Consider the following 27,605-nt stretch of genomic DNA (forward strand, 5'->3'; position numbering starts at 1 on the left):
CTGCAAACGCCCCCCTTCAATCTCTGTCTTCCTCTTTCCCATAATCCCCTGGCACTGTCAGAGTAGGCTTGAAGCTTTTTCCTTTTCTATGCAATATTCTTTTTCATTATGATTTCAGAGTTATGATTAAATCATGCTAGTGTATGGTGGCATAAGAGAGGAAAACCAACTTCTGGGTAAAGAAATGAAAACTGAAAGTATGAAAACAAGGTAAGTAGGGACTGCCCACAATATCCTTTTATGCTCTGAATATTAGAAACCACATATAGTGGTTGAGTTGGCTTTCATTCTCAGACAATTACAAAATACTAAGAACAAATAAATAAGTTCTGTAGACTATAGTATACTCAGGTAGTTCATCATTAAATCATTCATTGTTTCATGTGAACTTCACTGGCCTTCTTCAATCAGAATTAGGAGTCGTGCTGTAGTGGATAACATTGAGGGCACAAGGGTATCATTAGGATGAGTTTTACTTCTATTTTATCACTCATCCAATCATGAAATCTCTACTCACTATCTTTAAACTGTTTACAAATGTCAGTCTCATTGTCTAGGGAATGGCTTGTTATGAAATATTCACTGTAACTGTCACATTTAACTGCCAATGACAGTAAAATGAAAGTCTGTCTTAATTACTGTCTTGTCTCATTTCTCATTTGCCATGCTCTTTCTAGGGAGGTAAATTACACAGGGTCTCCAACTTCAAAAGAATATGTGAAACATAAAGTGATTATTGAGAATTCAGAGAAATACCTAAATATTTTCAAATTAGTAACATGGGCCAAGTTTTAAAAAGTGGATTTAAAGAGATCACTCTGGTAAGCACTGATTATTAATGTGATACAAATAAAATAAAAGGATGTCTACTGATATTTAAAAAAACAATTTGAAGATAAAGCATAAAGGAAATTCAAACTCCTGAGGAAAATTATTTATCAAATAATTTCTTTAAATAAAAGGAATTTAAAGTAGGTCAAAATTTATTTCTGGATGCCTACAAATACTAAACTCTCTTCATGAAAACAATATGAAACACAAATATTATTAAACTATATAAAATGGCTCCATATAATCAAAGAATAGACATATGGAAGAGAGATAAATAACATCATCCACCTCAAATCATTTCTTTAACAATTATGTCACCAACAATATGAGATAGTTACATGGTCTACCCTCTAGGGGAAGCTCAAGATTAATTTCTTTTGTTCAAATTCATATTTTACAGGATTCCCAAACTGTGGCTCAACATCAGGTGCATAAGTGGATTTCCATGCTAGAAGAAGTAGCTTGTAGTGACCAAGTTAAGGGAATTAGAAATAGAACAGCTCAATTATCTTGGCTCACTTGGAACATTCTCCCTCGTGGTCCACACTGTTCTTTCTTTTCACACAGATCTACTATAAGATGGGCCTTGGAGCTCTCTCTTATGTAGAACTCTCACAATTTTGCATAGGCTAATAGGATTAGCAATTAATTTAAATGAAATAAGAAATATAGTGTCCATTCTTCCTTAATAAAATTTTGCCCCTTGCCTTGGTGGGGTAAGAATATATTATGACCTTTTAGCCTTAATATTAAGCTCAATTATGATGAAAATGAGTGCCAGTGAATGGGAAATAGCAAATTTTCAGAAGCAAGACATACAATTCTAGCCAAAAGAGAGAGAAAAAAAAAAAAAACTTCTATTTTAAAAAATAAGTTTGTTAAGTTTCTACAGAAATAGGAAACTACTGAGAAATTATTGTGTAGATGGCAAGGAGTTTATCTTTCATGGGGTCTCAAGTAAAGGTTAATGTTATATTAGAAAGCACATGAGCTCCATTTTGAACATGTGCAAACTGAACTTACAGTAAGGTCTTCTAGTGAGATGACGTAGTTCTCTCACTGGACTGAAGATAGGGACCTGTAGTTTACAGTTGAGTTGAGGCAACAGAAAACTAATAGGTGAAATAAGTCAAGATAAAGTCATAACAGAAATTAGGTTAGAGAGCCTGGCATCTAGTGTATAGTTAGGGTCTAAGAGAAGGATGAATATTATACGGTAGTGAAGTCTTAGGAAAACGCATGTATTGACCAGAATCCTTTGTAGGATAATAGTCTCCTTGCATTTAGACTTCATGGTGCACATAAGCAATTTTTGGTAATGAAAGCTAGTGATTAAACATATTATAAAAGGAGTTATGGATGTGAGAATGAAAAAAAGCAAAATTTACTATTTTTGTTACCCATTATAAAAGATTTGTTTGTACCCTAACAGGGAATAGTCAATCTTGTGACTTGGTTATATAAATGAAATATAGCTTTAATTTGTTTCTTTAATATTGATTTGTAGAGAATATATTTCTCCTTGCCCTTTATATTTTTTTAAAAAAATAGGATTTGGGATATAAAAACCAATAATGTTGTTACTTGTTATAACAATTGTATGAGAAAATTAATTCAAGATTAATAGTGGTATTCAAAGGAGGATGAGGTTGTATAAAAATAATTGTTTATCGATTTATTTTGATTTAACTACATAAAATAGCCATCTTAAATCTTTAGTTCAAATGAATACATTACCTTTTGTTTTTCCCCACAGCGTGTGGAATTTTTAATATATGTTAAGTTTAAAACGAAAGAAACTAAAAAGATAGAGAAAGATATACTCTCCTGTTTTAAGATATTTTATAAGTTCACTGATTTTCAGTGCCATTTGTCATGTTATTTTCTAATGGCATAAAAATATAAGTTTTGATTGGTTCAAAATTCCTGCTGTACTTAAAGAATACTGACTCATCTATGAGTCAACTCTCAAACGTATATGTTTACCTTAACTGTCATAAATTTTTGCTTTTAGCATTGTATCCTCTGCCAGTGATAATTCTGCCTTAGTGAAATATTGCAAATATCACATATCACATTTTCTGCCTTCCCAGTATCCACCCAGTCTCACAATGAGGACATAACATTTTATTTATTTTTCATGCATAAGGTGCATAGATCAATAACTTGGAAGTTCATCAAAAGGTACTTGGAAAACCTTACCCTGAAAAGTTCAGTGGAGGATGTATATATACTAATTCTCAGTCTTAAAAGGCTTATGAATGACTCAATACTTTTTCTCACTAACTTTGCCTTTTATTAAGAAAATTATCAATTTTACTAACAAACCTATCTCTAATTTTATATCTGATACTCTCAATATTATCTCAATGAAAGCACCAAACCCACAAATAACTCATATTTGAATAATGACAACACGTGTGGGAGTATATTATATGCCAGGCACAATTCTATGCATTGTACATACATATCTAACCACAATGGTGGTCAGGAGCTTCCTTGTTGACCATTTATTGCATCTAGCTGAAGATTATAGTACAATATCTCTTTTTTTGTTAAAGCCACTTTTCCCATCCACAATCTATTTATCAAATTACATCCCTATTTGATAACTAAGAATTGGGAAATGATCCAACTCCTTATGGATATGTTACTAACTGAAAATAGATCTCAGGAGATAATTTTGGTGTTTAGTTTTAAACATCCTGATGTATACTGTGTTTTGCTTCATTCTGTACAATTTGGAGAATGTTATAAGACACAATCGGCTGGGCCTAGACACATGGATAATAGGCAAAGGATTGTTTCATTTGTACTTGATAGTTAAAACATGGATATACCACACTCATCACCACCTCTTTCTACTGATATCAATTAAAATGTGTCCACAATGTAATGAATGAATAAAGAAGATGCAGTACACATTATATATAATATAAATATATTATATATATTAACATATAAAATATGTATTATATATATTTATTATATATTATATATATTTATATATATAATGGAATATTGCTCGGCCATCAAAAAGAATGAAATCTTGCCATTTGCAATGATGTGGATGGAGCCAGAGTGTATAAATGAAATAAGTCAAAGAAAGACAAATATCAAGTGATTTCATTCATAATGTGGAATTTAATAAACAAAACAGGTCAACATATGGGAAGGGAAGGAAAAATAAAATAAGATTAGAACACAGAGGGAGGTAAACCCAAAAAGATTCTTAAATTTAGAAAACAAACAAACTAAGGGTTGCTGGGTGGGGATATGGGCTAAATGGGTGATGGGCACTATGGAGGGCACTTGTGGGGATGAGCACTGGGTGTTATATGTCAGTGATGAATCACTAAATTCTACTCCTGAAATCAATACTGCATTATATGTTAACTAACTTGAATTTAAATAAAATCTTGGGAGAAAAAATGTAAAAAAATTAAAAAATAAAATAAAATATGTTTACAATAGAAAATTTTTCATGAGTTCTCCCTCAATTAGAAATGAAATAAAGATCTGATATACTGAAATGTAATAAACATAGATAAAATCCTACAGTAACTTTAGAATCTGGAGATGCAGTTTTTAACCTTCATGCTTTTGCTGGCAGTGAGAACTGGATCAATTATAGAAAATACCCGGGAAACAGATCCCATAGGACTAAAGATAATTGTGGGTCTAATATGTAAAATTGTTATTATGTTAGGACTCTCTTAACAAGGTTATATAATACAGTTTTTGCGAATCCATGTGTAAGCATATGCTTATACATTTCAAAATTGTTTTCACATTTTTAAACATCCACATTAGTGCTATGGAAGCCACAGGAAAATGTCTATTATTTTCACAATGATGGCATATTGCTTACTCAAAACAAGATAAAAGAACACATTGCACTTAATTAAGAATTATGATTCTAGCTTCATTTGGTGGCAAACATCTACAGTGTGAAATAACTATATATTTACCATTCTAATAGTCTATTCAATAAAGTATATTTACAAGTCCAAAATAACTGAGTTTTTTTAAGTTTTATCAATGGCAGATAAAATCAATGTGTTCACGATTCAAAAATTCATACTTAAGTAGCTTTAAGACAGGTGGGTAATTGAAAAGTAGCACATATACTTGACTATTCATTTAAGACTAACTAAGTCCATTTGAAGCATTCTAAGGTTGAGTGACCTTCAATGACTTGTATGTATAGATTATCAAATATCATAGTAGAAGTAACAGACCATGCACAGTGTCTGATTCTTTTCCAGCTAAATAGTGCAGATAATTATAATTATTTCTGAGTCTAGGCTCAAAAGAGCATTTCATCACTTTTCTGGTTTATTGAGGACTCTTTTAAAATAATAAGTAATATATCATCCTTGTCAGTAGGTTATAAAGAAATTAAATGAAGCAAATTTTGGGAGATTTTTAGCAGCAAGTTATCTAGAGCATCTTGCCTTTCATTTTTGTCATTCAGTCTCCTAATGTAGATTTCATATTTCAGAATTACAGATCACTCATTCAACTTGTTTTATACCATACTATAATGATATATTCCACTGGATTTTTCTCCGTTCAATGTATTAAGCCATTACTGTTTTGTACAAAGTGTTAATGAGAACATTATAGAAGATAAAACACAAGTGTTTCTTTTCTTTCTTTCTGTCAAGGAAATCAATACTTTTTACTCTGGTACCCTGTTATAAAAAGCAAAAGCTAGCAGATGAAGAAAAAAGCTTCATTTGAGAAATTAATAAGTAGAGTCTAATATTAAAAATATAGAGAAAAGATAGAGATTTTTCAAGTAGCCCAACTTCAACTTCTGAAAGCACATTTATTTGCTTTTGTGAAATAATATTTTTATTCTTATAAAAATCCATGATATGAAATAAAAATTCAGAAATTTAAATCCACATGTTAAATACAAAACCCTTTCATCTACTAAAATTTAAATCAGATAAATATAAAGAGAAAGCAGTGAGAGCTCAATTATCACTAGTGGTAGTATAATTGGTATACTGGAAAGCAAATGGCCAATTTATATCAAGGACTTTAAATATATTCATAACTCTTTTACATAATAGTCTGCTTTGGAGCATCTTGATTGATGAAATAATTTAAGATATGGAAATGATAAAACAATGAGAACATCTAAATGTTCAGTACAATACTGAGGGAAATTTTAGACTAAACTGTGATCAATAAATGCAATTGAACATTTTAAAAGACATTGCTTAAAAGAGCTGTAAGGGTTGGAAAATACCTTGACTATAATATTAATTTAAAAGATAAGCACTAGAAGAAGGGTATATACAACAATATCAACCTTGTCAAATAAATGGAAAAGCTAAAGAAGATACTAAAATATTAATAGTGGTTGCCTTTGAATGGTGGTTAAGGATTGTGGGTTTTATTTAAAATTTTCTGTTATTTCCAAATATTTCATCCTGATTACATATGACTTTTATATTAAAACGTAACAACTACATCAAAGCACAGGCAAGTGACAAGAGATAAAATAGATAAACTGGGCATCATCAAAATTCACACCTTCTGTGCTTAAAAAGGCACAATTAAAAAAATGAAAAGACAATCTACCAAGTGGGGGTACATTTTTCCAAATCATATATTAAATAAGGGGCTTGCATCTATAGTATATGAAGAAAGATTACAACTCGGGGAAGTCAAACAACCTAATTATCTGAATAGATAAGACTCCAAAGAAGATACATGATTAAGACCAGAAAAAAATAGCCACCAGCATTAGCCAGCAGGAAAAATGTAATAAAAAAAGATAATGAAATACTTCAAAAAATAAAATAAATAAAATAAATAAAAAAAAATAAAATAAATTTTAAAAAAATAAAAAAATAAAAAAAGATAATGAAATACTTCACACTCACTAGGACAGCTGTAATCAAATAGAGAGATATAAAGTGTTGGTAAGGATGTAAAGAAATTGGAACTTTCATAAATTGTTGCTGGTAATGTAAAATGGTACAGCTGCCTTGGAAGATCATTAGGTAGTCCTTAAGCATATGAACATAAGTATCATAGATTCCACTCCTGAGTATATTCTCAAGAGAATAAAAATGCACAAAAAATACTTGTACACAAATGTTTATAAAAGAACTATTCACAATAATCAGAAGGTAGAAACAATGGAAAACCCAGCAAATGATAGCTAGATCATCAAAATGCAGTATAACCATACGATGCAATATTATTTGCCAATAAAAAGGAATAAAATATTGACACATACTACAACATGAATGAAACTTGAAAATATTGTGCTAAGTGAAAGAAACGAAGGAACACATATTGAATTATTCCATTTATACATGAAATGCCTAGAATAGGAAAATCTGTAGAGACAGAAAACAGAGTAGTGGTAGCCTACAGCTAGGGGGAATAGGAAAATTGGAGGGTGATGGCTAAGGGGTGTAATTCCTTTTTGGGATAAGAAAAATGTTCTAGAATTGACGTAATGGAAACACAATTCTGTGAATATGTTAAAATTCACCTAATTGGACACTTTAAATGAATATTGTAGGGTGGTGTGCATCTCAATAAAACTCATAACAAAAACTGTAAAATATTATAAGAAAGAAATACCCACAGGCTTAATAGGACAAACCAAAATATCCTAATGATATCCTAATGTTATAATAAAATTTAAAACTTATAGATCCTGATGGATTTTTTATGTTTGAGACCCAGAAATAAGGACCTGAAAGGATAGGGTAGACACAGATTGGTCTGCACCAGACACACAATAAGGGGAGTTATAGTCACGAGCATAGGTCATATCACGAGGCTGCCACTAGTTACTAACTTCAATCTTTTAATTTTATGAATTTATCTTATAATACTGATTATCTGATGCAATATATTGTCAAATGCATCTATTTTCCACTTTATATGAAAAAAATATCAATTCCTCTGTCATTCTGGCATAAGGCATACACTCAAGAAACTGTCAAAGAGTGGAAGGCAGGTGATATGAATAATTTTTCAAAAAACTGATCACGAGTTGAAATTCAAGATAATGCCACCTTAGAAGGACTAACATGAGCGTTCCAAATCGTCTAGATAGAGAGCCAAGGAATTATCTGGGCACAGTTGTAATACAGTGGCCCCTCTCGCTTATTAAATGCTTACTGGAGAACACACATTTTGCTAAGCTCTTAACATATATTTCTCACTTCATATTTAACCAGCCAATGGCTCAGAAATTCAGAGTGAAACTTAGACACTTACTGAGGTTTCACAGTTTGCAATAATAAAGCTTTCTTTCATCCCAAGTCTGTCTCATAGAAAAATTCCTTGTCAAATATTAAGTTTTCACAGGGAAAAAAGATAGGGCTTGACAGAGGAGAGAAAAGTAAATAACAATTGTATTAAATATAGTGAAAGCTGTACCTATTGGGTCAGAAAGTACCAAGAGCTAACTTTTCACTGATCAGCTCACTAAAGACCCAGTCGATCTAAAGATAAGCCCATGGCCTAGAGTGGTAATGACTGAAGTCCCTCTCATGGGATATTTCTATTTCTCATATAATCCAGAGAAAATTTACCCAGAATTCACTTTAGCTGGTGTCAATCCAAATCTTATTGAGGTGAAATTCATGTTGTTGTCGTTGTTTTTGTAAGAAAAAAATCATTTAGCTCAATTAAACTAATTATTTCATAGTCCCTATTCCCAGTTTTATCTGATTTGATGATTGTAAATAAAGATAAGATACATGATATGTTTTACAATAATTGATGCATACTTCAAATGCCAACTTTTTTGAGTACTGTCTTCTCTTTATCTTTGAGAAATGGAGATTTGAGATTATTATTTCACCTTTTACATTTCTGTGTGCTAGTAGAAGTATCACCGAAAAAAAAAATGTATTGAGGGCACATCAATATTGCTAGGTCTTCATGACCTTTAGAGAAGTTGGTTTTGCCCATAAACAAATTTGAAAAATGAGATAATTACACCAACTTGAAGGCTCACGATGTAAATTAATCTACCTAGTGATTAGTCAGATTTCTTTAGTAAGAAAAGAACAATGAAATAAGCATACATTTTACAGATTGATAACATTTTCAAAACCTTATTTTGGTAGTGCTAACATAGAGCAAAGATAAAATTTAAAAATTCAACTCACTCAACTAAATCTGTATTTTATCAAATAACTTTTTTTAGAATAAAATAATAGTTGTTACCCATATTCTCTGAGCATTAAGTAGCCCTCTCCACATTGAGATGAATGTAAGAGAAAGTAAGACAGAGGTGTCCGGAGACAAGTATATGTTTTTCAGACTGTCAGACCATCTGGATTTTTGCAACAATAAGTCCCTTTTTTGCTTATTCTCTTACGTTTGCCTCTAATTTTCTTTGAAATGTGAATCAAAAATCATTGACCACAAAGCACTTCCTTATTCTCCATGTACTTTGATTTTTTTCTCATCTTAAAATAAAGAGTTTCTAGCAATGAATCTGGATGCTTCTTTTTAATAAATTAAGTTATTATGAATCAAGAATGGCACTTGATTCCTTCTACTATATATATCTAAATATATAAACTTATTCAACATTTGAACTTAGTCAATTATGCTAAAATTAATAGAAACATAATTTTTCAAGATTGCATTCCCTCTAACTTATAATATATAAATAAGTGTCACTAATATTGTGGCATGAACTTTAGTTTGCTATATTGACCCAGTTAGAAGATCAGAATAGATATGCTTCAGATTTTACTATTTCTTAAGTGAGATCTCAAAACTTCTTTTTATTCATGCTGTCTTCAAGGTAGTAGACATAGGCCATATCACATAATTACATTTATGTCTGTTTTCCTTCACTCGATTAACATAAATTTAGTTTCCCCTAAGTTGAATATATTATATTAGGTTTTGTGTCCTAAATGCCTTTTTTTCCTCAAAAAATGCCTGTTTTTAAAAAGAAGACGATTCAATTTGTATAGCTCTATTCCTCAACAAAAAAAGAAATAGTTAAGACACTCAACAATAGAATTACCTTTACTTTTTAATGCCATCCAATGAAAGCAGAACCTTGTTCCTCTGAGTCCTCCTCAAAATTTTCACTTGAAAATGTTAATTTCACATTGTTGGACAAAGTCCATTGCATTAGTTACCTATTGCTGTCATAGCAACTTACCACAAACTTAGTAGTTTAAAACAAGACAGATTTATCACTATATTCTAATCCTCTTGTACTTTTCTGCTGTTGAGTTATCACAGTCCTCCCATGAAAGTACTGTTTCAGAGAGGTATTACTGATCTGTAGGTGTATGCATTTTATATCAGTGATTTGAGTCATTTATTGGGTGAAATTTTTTTTTGAGATTTTATTTTATTTATTTTTTTAATAAAATAATTTTTATTGGTGGTCAATTTACCAACATACAGAATAACACCCAGTGCTCATCCCGTCAAGTGTCCCCCTCAGTGCCCATCACCCACTCACCCCCACCCCCCGCCCTCCTCCCCTTCCACCACCCCTAGTTCGTTTCCCAGAAATAGGAGTCTTTATGTTCTGTCTCCCTTTCTGATATTTCCCACACATTTCTTCTCCCTTCCCTTATATTCCCTTTCACTATTATTTATATTCCCCAAATGAATGGGACCATATAATGTTAGTCCTTCTCCGATTGACTTATTTCACTCAGCATAATACCCTCCAGTTCCATCCACGTTGAAGCAAATGGTGGGTATTTGTCGTTTCTAATGGCTGAGTAATATTCCATTGTATACATAAACCACATCTTCTTTATCCATTCATCCTTCGATGGACACCGAGGCTCCTTCCACAGTTTGACTATTGTGGACATTGCTGCTAGAAACATCGGGGTGCAGGTGTTCTGGCATTTCACTGTATCTGTATCTTTGGGGTAAATCCCCAGCAGTGCAATTGCTGGGTCGTAGGGCAGGTCTATTTTTAACTGTTTGAGGAACCTCCACACAGTTTTCCAGAGTGGCTGCACCAGTTCAGATTCCCACCAACAGTGTAAGAGGGTTCCCTTTTCTCCACATCCTCTCCAACATTTGTGGTTTCCTGCCTTGTTAATTTTCCCCATTCTCACTGGTGTGAGGTGGTATCTCATTGTGGTTTTGATTTGTATTTCCCTGATGGCAAGTGATGCGGAGCATTTTCTCATGTGTGTGTTGGCCATGTCTATGTCTTCCTCTGTGAGATTTCTCTTCATGTCTTTTGCCCATTTCATGATTGGATTGTTTGTTTCTTTGGTGTTGAGTTTAAGAAGTTCTCTATAGATCTTGGAAACTAGCCCTTTATCTGATACGTCATTTGCAAATATCTTCTCCCATTCTGTAGGTTGTCTTTTAGTTTTGTTGACTGTATCCTTTGCTGTGCAAAAGCTTCTTATCTTGATGAAGTTCCAATAGATCATTTTTGCTTTTGTTTCTTTTGCCTTCGTGGATGTATCTTGCAAGAAGTTTCTGTGGCCAAATTCAAAAAGGGTGTTACCTGTGTTCTCTAGGATTTTGATGGAATCTTGTCTCACATTTAGATCTTTCATCCATTTTGAGTTTATCTTTGTGTCTGGTGCAAGAGAATGGTCTAGTTTCATTCTTCTGCATGTGGATGTCCAATTTTCCCAGCACCATTTATTGAAGAGACTGTCTTTCTTCCAATGGATAGTCTTTCCTCCTTTATCGAATATTAGTTGGCCATAAAGTTCAGGGTCCACTTCTGGATTCTCTATTCTGTTCCACTGATCTATGTGTCTGTTTTTGTGCCAGGACCACACTGTCTTGATGACCACAGCTTTGTAGTACAACCTGAAATCTGGCATTGTGATGCCCCCAGATAGGGTTTTCTTTTTTAAAATTCCCCTGGCTCTTCGGGGTCTTTTCTGATTCCACACAAATCTTAAAATATTTTTTTCTAACTCTCTGAAGAAAGTCCATGGTATTTTGATAGGGATTGCATTAAATGTGTAAATTGCCCTGAGTAACATTGACATTTTCAAAATGTTAATTCTGCCAATCTATGAGCATGGAATATTTTTCCATCTCTTTGTGTCTTCCTCAATTTCTTTCAGAAGTGTTCTATAGTTTTGAGGGTATAGATCCTTTACCTCTTTGGTGAGGTTTATTCCTAGGTATCTTATGCTTTTGGGTGCAATTGTAAATGGGATTGACTCCTTAATTTCTCCTTCTTCAGTCTCATTGTTAGTGTATAGAAATGCCACTGACTTCTGGGCATTGATTTTGTATCCTGCCACACTACCGAATTGCTGTATGAGTTCTAGCAATCTTGGGGTGGAGGCTTTTGGGTTTTCTATGTAGAGTATCATGTCATCGGCGAAGAGGGAGAGTTTGACTTCTTCTTTGCCAATTTGAATGCCTTTAGTCTTTTTGTTGTCTGATTGCTAAGGCTAGGACTTCCAGTATTATGTTGAACAGCAGTGGTGAGAGTGGACATCCCTGTCTTGTTCCTGATCTTAGGGGAAAGGCTCCCAGTGCTTCCCCATTGAGAATGATATTTGCTGTGGGCTTTTCGTAGATGGCTTTTAAGATATTGAGGAATGTTCCCTCTATCCCTACACTCTGAAGAGTTTTCATCAGTAATGGATGCTGTATTTTGTCAAATGCTTTCTCTGCATCTAATGAGAGGATCATATGGTTCTTGGTTTTTCTCTTGCTGATATGATGAATCACATTGATTGTTTTATGAGTGTTGAACCAGCCTTGTGTCCCGGGGATAAATCCTACTTGGTCATGGTGAATAATTTTCTTAATGTGCTGTTGGATCCTATTGGCCAGTATCTTGTTGAGAATTTTTGCATCCATGTTCATCAGGGATATTGGTCTGTAATTCTCCTTTTTGGTGGGGTCTTTGTCTGGTTTTGGAATTAAGGTGAGGCTGGCCTCATAGAACGAATTTGGAAGTACTCCATCTCTTTCTATCTTTCCAAACAGCTTTAGTAGAATAGGTATGGTTTCTTCTTTAAACGTTTGATAAAATTCCCCTGGGAAGCCATCTGGCCCTGGACTCTTGTGTCTTGGGAGGTTTTTGATGACTGCTTCAATTTCCTCCCTGGTTATTGGCCTGTTCAGGTTTTCTATTTCTTCCTGTTCCAGTTTTGGTAGTTTGTGGCTTTCCAGGAATGCGTCCATTTCTTCCAGATTACCTAATTTATTGGCGTAGAGCTGTTCATAATATGTTTTTAAAATCGTTTGTATTTCCTTGGTGTTGGTAGTGATCTCTCCTTCCTCATTCATGATTTTATTAATTTGAGTCTTCTCTCTCTTCTTTTAAATAAGGTTGGCTAATGGTTTATCTATCTTATTAATTATTTCAAAAGAACCAACTCCTGGTTCTGTTGATCTGTTCTACAGTTCTTCTGGTCTCGATTTCGTTGAGTTCTGCTCAAATTTTAATTAACTCTCTTCTTCTGCTGGGCATGGGGTCAATCTGCTGTTTTTTCTCTAGCTCCTTTATGTGTAAGGTTAGCTTTTGTATTTGAGTTCTTTCCAGTTTTTGAATGGATGCTTGTATTGCGATGTATTCCCCCTTAGGACTGCTTTTGCTGCATCCCAAAGATTTTGGACGGTTGTATCTTCATTCTCATTAGTTTCCATGAATCTTTTTAATTCTTCCTTAATTTCCTGGTTGACCCTTTCATCTTTTAGCAGGATGGTCCTTAATCTCCACGTGTTTGAGGTCCTTCCAAACTCCTTGTTGTGATTTAGTTCTAATTTCAAGGCATTATGGTCTGAGAATATGCAGGGGATGATCCCAATCTTTTGGTATCGGTTCAGACCCAATTTGTGACCCACTATGTGGTCTATTCTGGAGAAAGTTCCATGTGCACTTGAGAAGAATGTGTATTCAGTTGAGTTTGGATGTAAAGTTCTGTAGATATCTGTGAAATCCATCTGTTTCATTTAAAGCTCTCGTTTCTTTGGAGATGTTGTGCTTAGAAGACCTATTGAGTGTAGAAGGAGCTAGATTGAAGTCACCAAGTATAAGTGTATTATTATCTAAGTATTTCTTCACTTTGGTTATTAATTGGTTTTAATATTCGGGGCATATATATTGAGGATTGTTAAGTCCTCTTGTTGGATAGATGAGATAGTGTCCCTCTTCATCTCTCACTATAGTCTTCCGGGTAAATTTTAGTTTATCTGATATAAGGATGGCTACCCCTGCTTTCTTTTGAGGACCATTCGAATGGTAAATGGTTCTCCAACCTTTTATTTTCAGGCCGTAGGTGTCCATCTATCTAAAATGAGTCTCTTGTAGACAGCAAATAGATGGGTCCTGCTTTTTTATCCAGTCTGAAATCCTGCGCCTTTTGATGGGGTCATTAAGCCCGTTCACGTTCAGAGTTACTATTGACAGATAGTATGACAGATATGAGTTTCGTGTCATCATGATATCTATTCAGTCCTTGTTTTTGTGGATTGTTGCACTGAACTTCTTTTTAAAGGGGAATTTTAAGAGTCCCCCTTAAAATTTCTTGCAGAGCTGGTTTGGAGGTCACATATTCTTTCAGTTTCTGCCTGTCTTGGGAGCTCTTTATCTCTCCTTCCATTTTGAATGAGAGCCTTGCTGGATAAAGTATTCTTGGTTGCATGTTCTTCTCATTTAGGACCCTGAATATATCCCGCCAGCCCTTTCTGGCCTGCCAGGTCTCTGTGGAGAGGTCTGCTGTTACCCTAATACTCCTCCCCATAAAAGTCAGGGATTTCTTGTGTCTTGCTGCTTTACGGATCTTCTCTTTATCTTTGGAATTTGCAAGCTTCACTATTAAATGTCGAGGTGTCGAACGGTTTTTCTTGATTTTAGGGGGGGATCTCTCTATTTCCTGGATCTGAATGCCTGTTTCCCTTCCCAGATTAGGAAAGTTTTCAGCTATGATTTGTTCAAATACATATTCTGGCCCTCTGTCCCTTTCGGTGCCCTCGGGAACCCCAATTACACGTAGGTTCTTCTTCCTCAGGCTGTCGTTTATTTCCTTTAATCTAACCTCATGGTCTTTTCACTGTCTCTTTTTTCCTCAGTTTCCCTCTTTTCCATCAACTTCTATGTCGCTCACTCGTTCCATCAGTCTTCTATGTCGCTCACTCGTTCCATCAGTCTTCTATGTCGCTCACTCGTTCTTCCACCTCGTTAACCCTCGTCGTTAGGACTTCTAGTTTGGATTGCATCTCATTCAATTGATTTTTAATTTCTGCCTGATTGGATCTAAATTCTGCAGTCATGAAGTCTCTTGAGTCCTTTATGCTTTTTTCTAGAGCCCCCAGTAGCTGTATAATAGTGCTTCTGAATTGGCTTTCTGACATTGAATTGTAATCCAGATTTTGTAACTCTGTGGGAGAGAGGACTGTTTCTGATTCTTTCTTTTGAGGTGAGGTTTTCTTTCTAGTCATTTTGCTCAGTGCAGAATGGCCAAAAACAAGTTGTATTGGGAAAAGGAGAAAAAGAGAAAGAAGGAAAGAAAAGAGAAAAAGAAAAAAGAAAAAAGGAAGAAAAAAGAAAAAAGAAGAAAAAGAGAAAGAGAAAGAAAAAGAATGAAAGGGAAAAACGGGTGGGGGAAGCAAACAGAAATCAAAAAGAAAAAAAAAAAAAAAAAACCGGGGTGGAATATCTTCTGATAATGTGTACTTTAAGTCCCTTGGCTTCCCCTGGAACTTGTCGGTCTAGCTGGTCTTCTGTGGGAGGGGCCTGTTGTGCTGATTCTCAGGTGTGAGCACGTGGGGGAGCTGCTCTGCCACTGCCTGGTGCAGGGCTCAGTGGGGGGTGTTTACCCCGCGAGGCCCCAGGAGGAACAGCCCCAGTGGTGGCGGCAGCTCTGCAGCCCTGGAGTCAGCCCCCGCAGTCACCACGGAGCTCTCGGTCTGCAGGGCCTGGAGGCTCCTGGCGGGGCCGCTGATCTGCTCAGCTCGGGGCAGGAGCGTCCTTGCTGTCCTGGGCCCTCCCGGCCTCTGCCTGTCCCGGGGGGAGGCGGGATCCTGGGCTGTGTCCCAGCGCCCTGTGCTCCGGTCTGCGCTGTTGGATTTGCGCTCCGGCCCGGCAGCCCCCTCCGTGGAGCCGCCCCCGAGCCCCCCGAGCTGCTCCCGCCCCGCAGCCCCCTCGGTGGAGCCGCCCCCGAGCCCGCCGAGCTGCTCCGGGCCCCGCCGTGCGCGCTGCAGCCCTTAGGGAGCTCGGCGCACTCTCCCGGGGCGCAGGTGCCTGTTACTGTCCCAGGGAGCCCGAGGGCATCCCCGCCCTCCTGGGTCCTGCTCCAACTCCCCGCGAGCCCCTTTCCCCCGGGAAGGTCGGTGCAGCTCCTGCTTCTCCGGGACGGGGCTCTCCTGTCCTGGGGACACTCGCCCGGGCCTCAGCCCGGCTACTCGTGGGCCCCTCCCCCTTGGAGGCCTTTTGTTTCTTTCCTTCTTTTTCCCCGTCTTCCTACCTGATAGAAGCGCGAACTCTTCTCACTGTAGCCTTCCAGCTGGTCTCTCTTTAAATCTCAGGCCGAATTCGTAGATTTTCAGGGTGATTTGAAGGTTGTCTAGGTAATGTGGTGGGGACAGGTGACTTAGGGACCCTACTCTTCCGCCCTCTTGCCCCTCCTCCTATTGTGTGAAATTTTTAACAAAGTAGTAGGTGAGTGAGATATTAGCTTTGCAGAATATTTGAGAAAATCTGTGAGAAAGAAGAGAGCAGCTTTTCCTGGTCAGAAGCTAACAAATAGCTATGACTATTTTTGCTTCAAGTTGACCTGGCATTCCCAACTTAAACCAGGATGTTCTCCTGTGGAACATAACTTCATAAAACACCATCAGACAAGATTATTATCTAACTGTGGCAGAGCAAGACAAAAATAAGACCACTTTATATCCAAATCTGAACACAAACATAAGCATTACATTATACAAACCACAGGAATGTTCGAACAACTCGGTTAAAGTAAAAGACTGTTGCTTTAGAAATTGCCACTTTAGACTTGCTCAATTCTTATAACTTTCTAAATAATTAAGATATTCAATAATAGAATTACCTTTACTTCTTAATGCCATCCAATGAAAGCAAAACCCTTCTCTTTTGAATCCTGTTCAAAATCTGTTAACACAATTCCGATTTCTATAACATTCTTCTGCTGAGACACCTCATGTGGCACCTTCCCTTGTTGCAAGGAATCAAGAATCCAATACAATTCTAGTTGTTTTCCTGGTGGTTGTGGTTACCAAATACCAATTTCTGCTATTTACTGTCATCTATATATGCATAATTTGACATGTTACAGGACTACAAGGCAGTGAAAATGAGTAATAAACTTATGGAGTTTCTTTTGATAAAATTTATAGATGGATTTACTCCATTATTTTCAGTTTATTTGGGGATAGATATGTAGATGATAGGTAGATAGATGGATGATAGATGGTAAATGACCGAGAGAGGTGGATAAACAGATGATAGATAGAGAATAGATAGAAACATTACTTGTGTTAGAAAATATCCTACCACCAAAATTACTTTGTTAGAAAGTTTGACTATTTTAATTGACAATATTCAGCTTTGGACATCCCTATAACTAGCTTTGTAATATCTACCACAATAATTTTTGTCATTTTTTATACTAGCCGTATTTTTTAATTTTTTTTTTATTTTTTTATTCATGAGAGACAGAGAGAGAGAGAGAGAGAGGCAGAGACACAGGCAGAGGGAGAAGCAGGCTCCCTGCGGGAAGCCTGATGCAAGACTTGATCCTAGGGCTCCGGGGTCATGACCTGGCATGGTCATGACTTAGGCATACATATTTGTTGGCTTTTGATAATGTAATGAATGTACTTGCCTAGAAATTTATTCTAGTTTCACACTGAACTAATCAAAATGACTGATTTGTTTTGATTAATGGCTGGCATTCAAAATTTTCTTTTACATCAATGAAAGACATCTTGAGTTTTATGAAGGTACTGTGGAGAAAGTCGATTTATTTTACCTGTAGATTCCCCAAGGATTAAGCCTCCCATCACCCACCTGTTTTTCTAGTAATCACTAAAGTTTATAAGTCAGGAACTAGAAATGTCATTTGATCCTTTTACACAAGGATTTTTTTAAAGGATTTCATTTTTGCATGATCCAGAATAACAAATATAATAGTTTTCTGTGTTAATAATAAAAGTAAACAATGTTAGTGTACCTTATCCATTAGGAAGGGAAAACACTAATAATGAGCGATGAGTGAGGAACCATATAGAAATGTATAAGATAATTAGTGGAAAAAGGACATATTTGGGGCATATTTGAGCTATTTCCCTTCACTTCCATGAAGAATTATGAGTTTTTAGAGGGAAGACACACATTTTTCTAATCTTCAAATAGTATGGTGAATTTATTTCAGATCAAGGATTCATGACACAGATTGAACTGCAAAATACAATGAAAAGTGGAAAAAATGTTCTATTCATGTTAAAATGCGACTGTCATTAAGTAACTATCCTCTTTGTAGGCTCTTTTGTAAAATTAACCATTCATTGGATTCATGTTAATTGTTAGTCATAACATCGGCACATTTATGTCTATTTTTCCATTACTGCCCTTCTGTCTATAGATGACAAGCTCTATAATTGATGAGTTAAGGATTGATACAGTGAGAGGGAGAAGATAATATATATTTCAAACAACAGACATTGTGACTGAATTTGGGAATGGCAACTGGGGATGATCTTCCCAGTACTACACCCGATCTGTTACTAATCATGTGACTTTTTACAATTCATCGAAGATCTGTGGATCTAGAATCTTCACGTATAAAATGGTAATAAAAATAAGATGAGTGTTCAATGTTGAACACAATGAGTATATATAATAAAATATTGAATAACATTATATGATATAGAAACATACTTAGGAAACATATTTTAAAATATTTTTCAATCTTGTACTTTTTCTATTAAAATCTTTACATATTTTGAATACTTTCTCATACATTGTAACAATAAATTTATGTTGATGTATTTTTCAATGCATCCATGAGTTGTTTTTTTACAATAAAAAATCCACATAGGAGAAGTTTTCAAGGAACTGTGCTTAATACATTCTCTTCATTAACAAATATATCTTACTGGAAGATGAAATGTCAGTTGTTCTTACATTAGCAGAGAATTAAATATGTTTATATATTTATCATTATTAATTTAATAATTCAAATTTGGCATTTATTCCTCTTGGAGAAAAGAAAAGGGCCGAGTAGACTAGAATTTATATAGGATATAAAATAGTTTTATCAATGTGAAATGCAAGATTAATCACTCTTAGAGCCCTGAGAATTGAGCAAAGTTAAAATCTGAGCAAAGAACATGTATCATTTCCTAATGCTCTTTGGAGAGAGAATAATCTAGTCCTATTGAACTTTCATTTGATTGGGCATTTATCTGTTGTTGTTGTTGTTGTTTTTTTTTGGTTTTTTTTTTTTTGATCGGGCATTTAAAAAGGAATATATGAAATACTACATGGAAAAAATATTTGTACTTTGGACTTGGCTTTTTCATAACAGCTTAAGAAAAGAATAGATCCTTTATTCCTGAGGAGTAAATGGGCAGAGTAATTGAAGTTATAAGAAATAGACAAAGGTTATTTAGAACCAAGTCCTTGGAAAGATATATTCTCACATCAACCAGAACTTTGAAAAAAATGAACAAAAATTTAAAAAAATAAAAAGTTTAAGTGAATTCTTCCAGTATCCAAGAGTGAAACAAAGAGATTCTCTTTGGTGAAATAAATATTATGCAGACAATTCCAAAATTATTGATTGACATATATTTGCAGATACATTGAGAGAATAGATACATGATTGTGGAAAATGCAGAGCTTCTTTTCTAGTAAGTCCAGCTGAATGAATACTCACTATAGATCTATTTAAAAATACAAATTGGACTTTTTCATTGTACTATTTTGTCTACATTTTTAGGATAGTTTACACACAATATTACATTAGCTTCAGGTGTACAATTTACTGATTTGACAAGTTTATACATGATACTATATTCAGCATAAGTATAGCTACTATCTGTCCCATTAAATCACTATAATAATATCATTAATTGTATTCCTATGACTCTGATTCCATAACGGGAGGCCTGCATCTCCCCTGCCCTTTCACCCTATGCCCTGCCTCTGGCAACCAGCAGTTTGTAATGTGTATTTACAGTTCTGATTCTCTCTTCTAGGATTTTTATGGTTTTAGGTCTCACATTAAGGTCTTTAATCAATTTTAAGTTTATTTTTGTGCATGGTGTTAAAAAGTGCTCCAGTTTCATTCTTTTTCATGTAGCTGTCCAGTTTTCCCAGGACCGTTTATTGAAAAGACTGTCTTTCCTCCCATTGTTTTTCTTGTCTCCTTTGTCATAGATAAATTGACCATATAAATGTGGTTTTATTTCTGAAGTCTCTATTATGTTCCATTGATCTATGTGTCTATTTTTGTACCAGTACTCTATTGATTACTACAGATTTGTCATTAATGATTCCCTCCCTTCTATTTTTCCTTGTTTTCTCTCTGTAACTCATACTAGTTGGACATTGATAGAGAACTAATTACTACACCTTTTGTTTCCTATTTTCCATATTCTTCTTTGTAAGAGATTTTTCTCAATTTTTTTCCTAAACTTTTTTGAGCTTTTAATTTATATCATTTTAATTTTAATTTTGAAGAGCTTACTTTATTATGTTCCAGATACTCTTTTTCAATAGCAACCTATTCTTGTTCAGGGATGCAGTAAATTATTTTATCTCTCAAAGATATTACAGATTTCTATACTTACATAATTATTGTTTCTTCCAGGTGCCTTTCTGGTTGATTCCACAGATAGATGATGACACTTTCGTGTGTGCTCATATTTAAAAAAAAAGAAAGACATTGAAAAGTGGGTTGAAAGTTCTTTGTCCATGAGTAAGACTTACCAACTATGGAGTTTAGCACAGGGTGATCTGGCTGAGCTTTGTCACCGAAAACACACCAATTTAAATATATTTCGGTATCATCTTGAGCTATTCAGATTTCCTAAAAAAGATGCTTCCACTCTCCTGCCTAAAGGGTCTAAGTCTGGTTGATCGTATCCTGTAAGCTCAAAGAGGAAGAAGACAGGAATATCAACACTTAGAAAGTAAATTCTTATTAAATTCAATGGCACTGAACTTTTCCTAAATTAAAGGTTTTATCTTTTATTTTTTTCTACAGTTATTTCCCCCCTTTTCCCATATGGAAATGAAGAGCCTTTTGCATTAAACTATAGAATTTACACTTAAAAATTCAATAAGCAATATCTCCTACATGAAAGTGTTACATTTTAGCTCAGAGAAATTTTTAATATATAAACAAACAATACAGTCTCTATTTTTTTTAAATAAGCAAATTATATTAATAGTGAATGTAGGATGATTTCCATTAAGGTGAAAAGACAAAGAGGTCCACTGTCACTATTACTGATCAATATTATGGTGAGGTCTTAGCTCTCACAATAAAGCATTAAAAAATAGTTGCCTGCCAAAAAATTGTTGCTTAATTATTAAAACAAAGAAAAAGGGAGGTAAAAAGGCAAATGAAATTAATTTTTATTTAAATATTGACAGGGTATAACCAATCTTACCTTGTGCTGAAAAATTATCAAGAAACATGAGAGAAAAGAATTTGAATTCAATGGAAAAAATCTAGGTGGGAAATAAATTTTTATTATATATAAATAGATATTTAAAAAATAGGGACACCAATGGTTGAGTGTCTGCTTTTGGCTCAGGGTGGGATCCTGGGGTCCCGGGATCGAGTGCCACATATGGCTACCTGCAGGGAGCCTGCTTTTGCCTCTACTTATGTCTCTGCATCTGTGTGTCTCTCATGAATAAATAAATAAAAACTAAATAAAATAAAATATTAAATAAGTAGAATTCAATGGAGTTAAAAAGTTTTCTGAGAATATTTGAGTTAAGAGTTGAGATGCATAGCAGTTGGTTATATAACAGGTGTAATGGAGGGCATGCCAACTAAGAATATGAGCGAAAGCAAAACTTCAAATGTAAAAGTTAGCACAATGTTGTTGGGGGGGAAGGAAGGTGAACTTCTGTACGAAATAGTATAGAGTATTGCTACCAAATATAATGAATTTGCATATATTAGGTATAATAAAATTAATGAGCAGAATAGATTAGGCTTCATGTTATTTTTCCTTCAGCATAAAAGTGATGTTTTAATCAATATTGATTCATTAGTGATGTGAAGAAGAGGTCGGGAAAAAATTGATAGTTAGAAATTGGTATTAAAATCAAGGTAAGGAAATTTCTGTTTAAAAATGGCATCTCTAATTTTGTATGGAGTCTCTGGGAATCCATCATCTCAACACTGTTACATATTTGGAATTCACTGTTTTAAAACTGAACCATTCACTTTGGAACATTTTGTTCATCTACTTTTATTTACCTCCTCATTCTCATCTATGCCCTATTGTTCATTATTTCCGTTTTATCTTCATTTCTGTTAGATTTGATGCCCTCTTAAAACTACAAACTAGGCTCTTCTTGATATCCTAGTTCTCCTCCCTAGTAAAATCTTTCCTCTACTACTGTGACTAGATTAAAGAACCTGTTATTTTATTACTATCCTTTCAAGACAAGCTCATCTGATTAAGCCTCTCCTGGAAGTATGGTAATGTCCAAATTGAAGGATCTGGGAGGAAAAGAGACATCAATTCCTTGGTGCCAAGTTAATACAGAAATCATCTCAAAAAAGAACCCATCTATCGAATACTCAAATATAAATTATGAAACAATCACTACAATTCTTAATGTTTGTAAGGAGCTATAGAATGAAAGACAATCTTAAAAAATAATTATGTCATAAAAAAAGAAAACATTTAATTTACTCAGGAAAAAATATACAAAACGAGGATATATAATTATATTGCAGAAGATAACATCCTAAAATAAATTGACTTTAGTGAAAAAAAAAAGTGAAGGTTTAATGCTTTTTAAAAAGCTCCTAAGGCTCTAAATCATAAATCTGGAATACAGATGCCAGATTCCAGATGGTTTATGTAAATGACTGCATAGAATGTGAATGGTGCCTGGAGTCTAGGTTTCTGAGCTTTCGGGATAAGTGTAGTTTTACAGCATTCTTCATCACCTAAGTGTTTAGTTTTTAAAAGAGTAGCTGTTATTTCTCTCTTAGAAACAATGCTTTAAAATAAAGGCATATGTTTCCATTAGACAGATATATGTTCCCATGACATACAATATATAAAAGTAATAGGCCCATCTTATTTTATTGTATGGATTTGTAGAATCGTATGTTCTTCCCATTAAAGTGTAATGATAGGAATAATAGTTGCATTTTTATGCATTTGCCATGTGACAAGCGCTCTTATAAATTTTAAAAAATAAATTAGATTAAACTAATTTAATCCTCATGACAACCTTAAGGAAGTAGGTACCACTATTACTCTTTTCCAGAGGAAGAAACTGAGGTACAAAGAGATTAATAAACTTTGAAATCACACAATGAATATATATTAAAATAGAAATAAACACCTGTGCAATCTGAGTTTAAAGTTTGCATTCTTCCCCACCATGCTAGTATTGTGAGTACAGTACTGTCACCCCTCACACCTAGCACCAAGCCTAGCCCAAGCTAAGCACTCAGTAAATGTGTATTGAATAAATGCAATAAACTAAAGACATACAGTGTTTAATCTTTTTGAATCTTTGCCATCGTTATCATCATTACAGATATTCATGAATTTAAAAGAATCAAACAAATATAATGAAATGTTAAACGAAATGCTAAATATATTCTCTAAATCTCTTTATGCTTCTCTCAGACATAACAACTTTGAACTTATTTTTTACAAAGTTGGTTACTTTTATAAATCTAAATATTTCACTTAAGTGTTCCCTTTGCTTTATCACCTTAAAGCATTCGTGTGTGTGTGTGTGTGTGTGTGTGTGTGTGTATTTGTATGCGAGGGAGGGTTGTGTGGTATTTCATGAAGTGGGGATGAAAGTATTGGTAAAGGTCTTGAATATATGTATGTATATGCATTTCTTTATTTACTGTCACACCTGGTTGATAAAATATTAATACCATGTTCAAAAGCACTTGCCATAAGGAACTATGAGTGCATTGCTTTATGACCTCCAACATTCAGTGTTGCTCATGACAGGTTGTTTCAAATGCAATTCTTATTCCTCTTTATGTTAGTTTCTCTGGGAAATTTTAAGATATTCTTTATATCATAATATAATATCTCAAAAATTTCATTAGTCTCTATTTTCTTTCCTTCTCATTGTTTCTTCTTCCACTCTGAAATTACCTTATTAAGATGCTGAAACCCCAAAATTTATGGTATATTTTGAAACACATTACATCTTTAGTCTTTACTCAGAATTCCTTTGACTTTATCTTCTAGGCTTCCATATTGACAATATTTTTATCATATTATATAGTTATATTTGGCAAATAATTTTTAACTGCCAAAGGTAATTTTGTTGAATTTTTCTTTTTGCTTTGCATCACTTTCTTAGATATTTAGCTTAAAATATCTTCTGAAATAATAATAGTAGTAGAGTTTTATTTTAAAATTCTTCTCTACTGAATCATACATAATTATTTTGTGGAGATTTCACCTTGTCCTCTTTTGTACTAGTGATTCTTATCACTCATATATCATATATATATATATATATATATATATATATATATATATATATATTTTTTTTTTTAAATGATGGACTAACTTTACTACTATAGGGAGTCATCTTTTTCTCTGTGGTTCTCTGGGTTTGTTTTCTAAACACTTTCTCTCAAGTGAACGATTAATGTTATTTTTTACTATGGTAGAGTAATCAGGAGGCCAGTGGGCAGTCTGGGAACCATTGTAATGTCCAAAGTAAAGAAATATTTAATTTGGAAATGAATCTGCTTAGTATTTTTCCATATTAAACAAAGACGCATTTTCCCCCTTTTTTCCTGCTCTCTTTCTATTGTGAGGATAGAGGATAACCTCAAAGTGTGTTCAAATCATATAATAAATCTCATGTTAAAAAAATTATCTGGGTAGATCACTTATTTTAGAGAAAGAAGAATAAGTGCCTTACATTAGAGAGAGGAAGCTGTTGCTAACAGAACTAAATAGAATGAGGAAGAAGGGTATCTTAGTCTATTTGGGCTACTATAAAAATATCACAAAGTGGGTAGCTTATAAACTACAGACATTTACCCCTCACATTTCTGGGAACTGGAAGCCCAAGATCAGGGTGCCAGCATTGTCAGGTGAGTATATTCCAAATCACAGACTGTTGGCTTTTGTGTTTGCATGTGGTGGAAAAGGTTAGGGATCTCTCTGAGGTCTCTTTTATAGAGGAATAATCCCATTCATTATGGCTTCATCCTCACAGTCTAATCACTCCCAAAGATCCCACCTCTGAATAGCATCATACTGGAGGTTAGGATTTCAGTGGTATGAAGAGGGCGAGGGGAGAAACAGACATTCAGACCACAGGATAGGGTATTAAATGTCCAGCAGTTTCCCGTGCAGTATTAATGACCCTGATAACCTTCTAAAAATTCATTTCTATGCTTTATATTTATTGGCTCTAAACTGGTCTTTTCAGAGCTGTCTAGGGAAGAACCAATTTGTTCTACAGCTGGTAATTTTTGCTATGGAAGTCTCAATTTAATTTTATTTACTTTCTATTGCAAAGAAAATCTTCCAAATATCTGGCATCTGTTCTTGTTTTCCAAGAATCTTTGCTCTAATTTAAATATAACTTAAATTATTTCAGCAGAAACTGAGAGGTGGAGTGGGAATGGAGGACAGGGAAGAAGCTTTCTCAAACTTTCATCTTGAACCAGATTCAACAGCATTATCTCATTTAAATCAAGGTAAAAGTATGTATACAGTCTCAATATGTGTCAACAGTGGAATTGTCTCCCTTTACAAGACTTATATGTATTGTTCAGAATAGGACAATTAGACTCAGAAATGTTGAATGAGATCTGAGTCATCACACCTAGGAGCTGTGCAATATATACACAACTTGGATTACAAACTGTCACATGGTTTTTAATCCATTGTGTGACATAGGACGATGACTGACAGCTTTATTATATACACATATATTGTATATATACATATATAGAGCTACAATCATTTCCTAAAATTAAAGAGACAAAGTAATGCAAAGATAAAGTAATGGCTTCAAGCCATGCAATTCACTTATATAAACTTTAGAGGTCATTTGTACTAAGTCTATGATCTACGCATTCACAAGAAGAACATTTAATATAGTTTTACAAATTAAAGGAAATAAAATAATGGATGTTAACAGCAAGCAATTTGCAGTATATAACAATTAAATCCAAATACACAGAGAGGAATCAATTCCCAAACAGATTTTTATGCCTGAAGTCTCAAAGAAAAAGAAAAAGAAAAAAAATAATAATTAAGATCCTAGGAATATCACCTTTTGGCTGATGATAAATTCTCAGCCTACACACAGAAACAAGCCCTATCAACAACATTGGTATTTAAAATATCATTCCTGGGGGTGGTTAGAAGGAAGGTTGTCAAATATTACTAAAAGTACTCATGAAAAATAAATAGCTTTGAAATTGTGGCGCATATCCAGACTTGTTAAGAAGTAGATATTCAAAAAAAGAAAAAAAAGAAGTTAGATATTCAGTTGAAAACGATATTCAAAATTAAAGAATAAACATATTCTTTACACATATCATCTGAAAGAATATTGATTCCTTTATCCTAAAAAAAGTATTCTCATTTTTCCAGACTTTCCTAACAACCTCCATATTTTACAATCTCAATAGTCAAAGTTAGCACAATATTTCATTTATTGCAATAAATCATGCTGATGGATTGAATGGAGTACTCACAAGTATTGTAACATCAGATTCGTTAAACCTGCCTCTCTTTATTTATTCCTAGATACCACTAATAAAGCAACTGAGGAAAAATAAACTCAATGGAAAAAGAAGAAAAATATGAACTTCACTATCTGTTTCTTTAATTTCTAGGGTTCTCAATATGCAATTCTTAAGGAATTTCTAAACATTTTTAATTCAATGCTGAACTTTCTTTTATTATTTAATATAATCAGAGATCTACAAATGTTCATAAAGAAAAAAAAAAAAAAACTCTCCAGGGGCCTGGAGGGCTCAATCGGTTAAGCATGTGACGCGATTTCGGCTCAGGTCGTGATGTCAAGGTTGTGGGCAGGCACTGCATCGGGCTCTGCACTCAATGTGGAGTCTGCTTCTCCCTCTCCCTCTGCTCCTCCCTTGTTGCTCCCCCAACTCTCTCTCTCTCAAATAAATAAATAAAATATTTTTAAGGTCTGTTATCCAAAATTCACCTAATGTTATGTCTATTACTGTGAATATTATTTTTTTACATTTCCTTATCCTCAGTTTTTCTATTTCCTTTTCACACTTTCATATTCTGTATTATTTCTTATATTTCTAACATTCGTGTTATGAATATGTGTTGTAATGTACCAAGTTCTGGACTTGAGTGCAGTGTTTGCTCAAGGACATCAGCGTTTAATGGAATACTCCCCTGTTTTCACCCCACAACCATAAAGTGTGGTGGAATGTGGTCATGACATTATTTGTGTTTACTTAATTTCAAGGGATGGAGATAATCAGAATACCTACGAAATCAGTGATAGATTGCCTACACATTAAATGGAAGCTCATACTTCATGGAAACCCAGGACAGATGGTGCTTCTGGAAGC

The 27,605-nt window shown here is 34.3% G+C and overlaps 2 long non-coding RNA genes across 2 annotated transcripts in view; one reads left to right on the plus strand and one right to left on the minus strand.

Annotated features, from left to right (window-relative positions):
* Positions 1 to 26,923, plus strand: LOC140625290 (uncharacterized). Its single transcript, XR_012024642.1, has 3 exons — positions 1 to 210; positions 25,637 to 25,736; positions 26,797 to 26,923. It is a non-coding gene; the product is annotated as an uncharacterized lncRNA (long non-coding RNA).
* Positions 20,625 to 27,605, minus strand: part of LOC140625291 (uncharacterized) — a 72,616-nt gene continuing 65,635 nt past the window's right edge. Inside the window, exon 3 of the long non-coding RNA XR_012024643.1 lies at positions 20,625 to 20,697. This is a non-coding gene — a long non-coding RNA (uncharacterized lncRNA). The remainder of the gene's footprint in view (positions 20,698 to 27,605) is intronic.

The sequence above is a fragment of the Canis lupus genome, chromosome 36 (genome assembly GCF_048164855.1).
Source record: "Canis lupus baileyi chromosome 36, mCanLup2.hap1, whole genome shotgun sequence".
NCBI classification, from domain to species: Eukaryota; Metazoa; Chordata; class Mammalia; order Carnivora; family Canidae; genus Canis; species Canis lupus.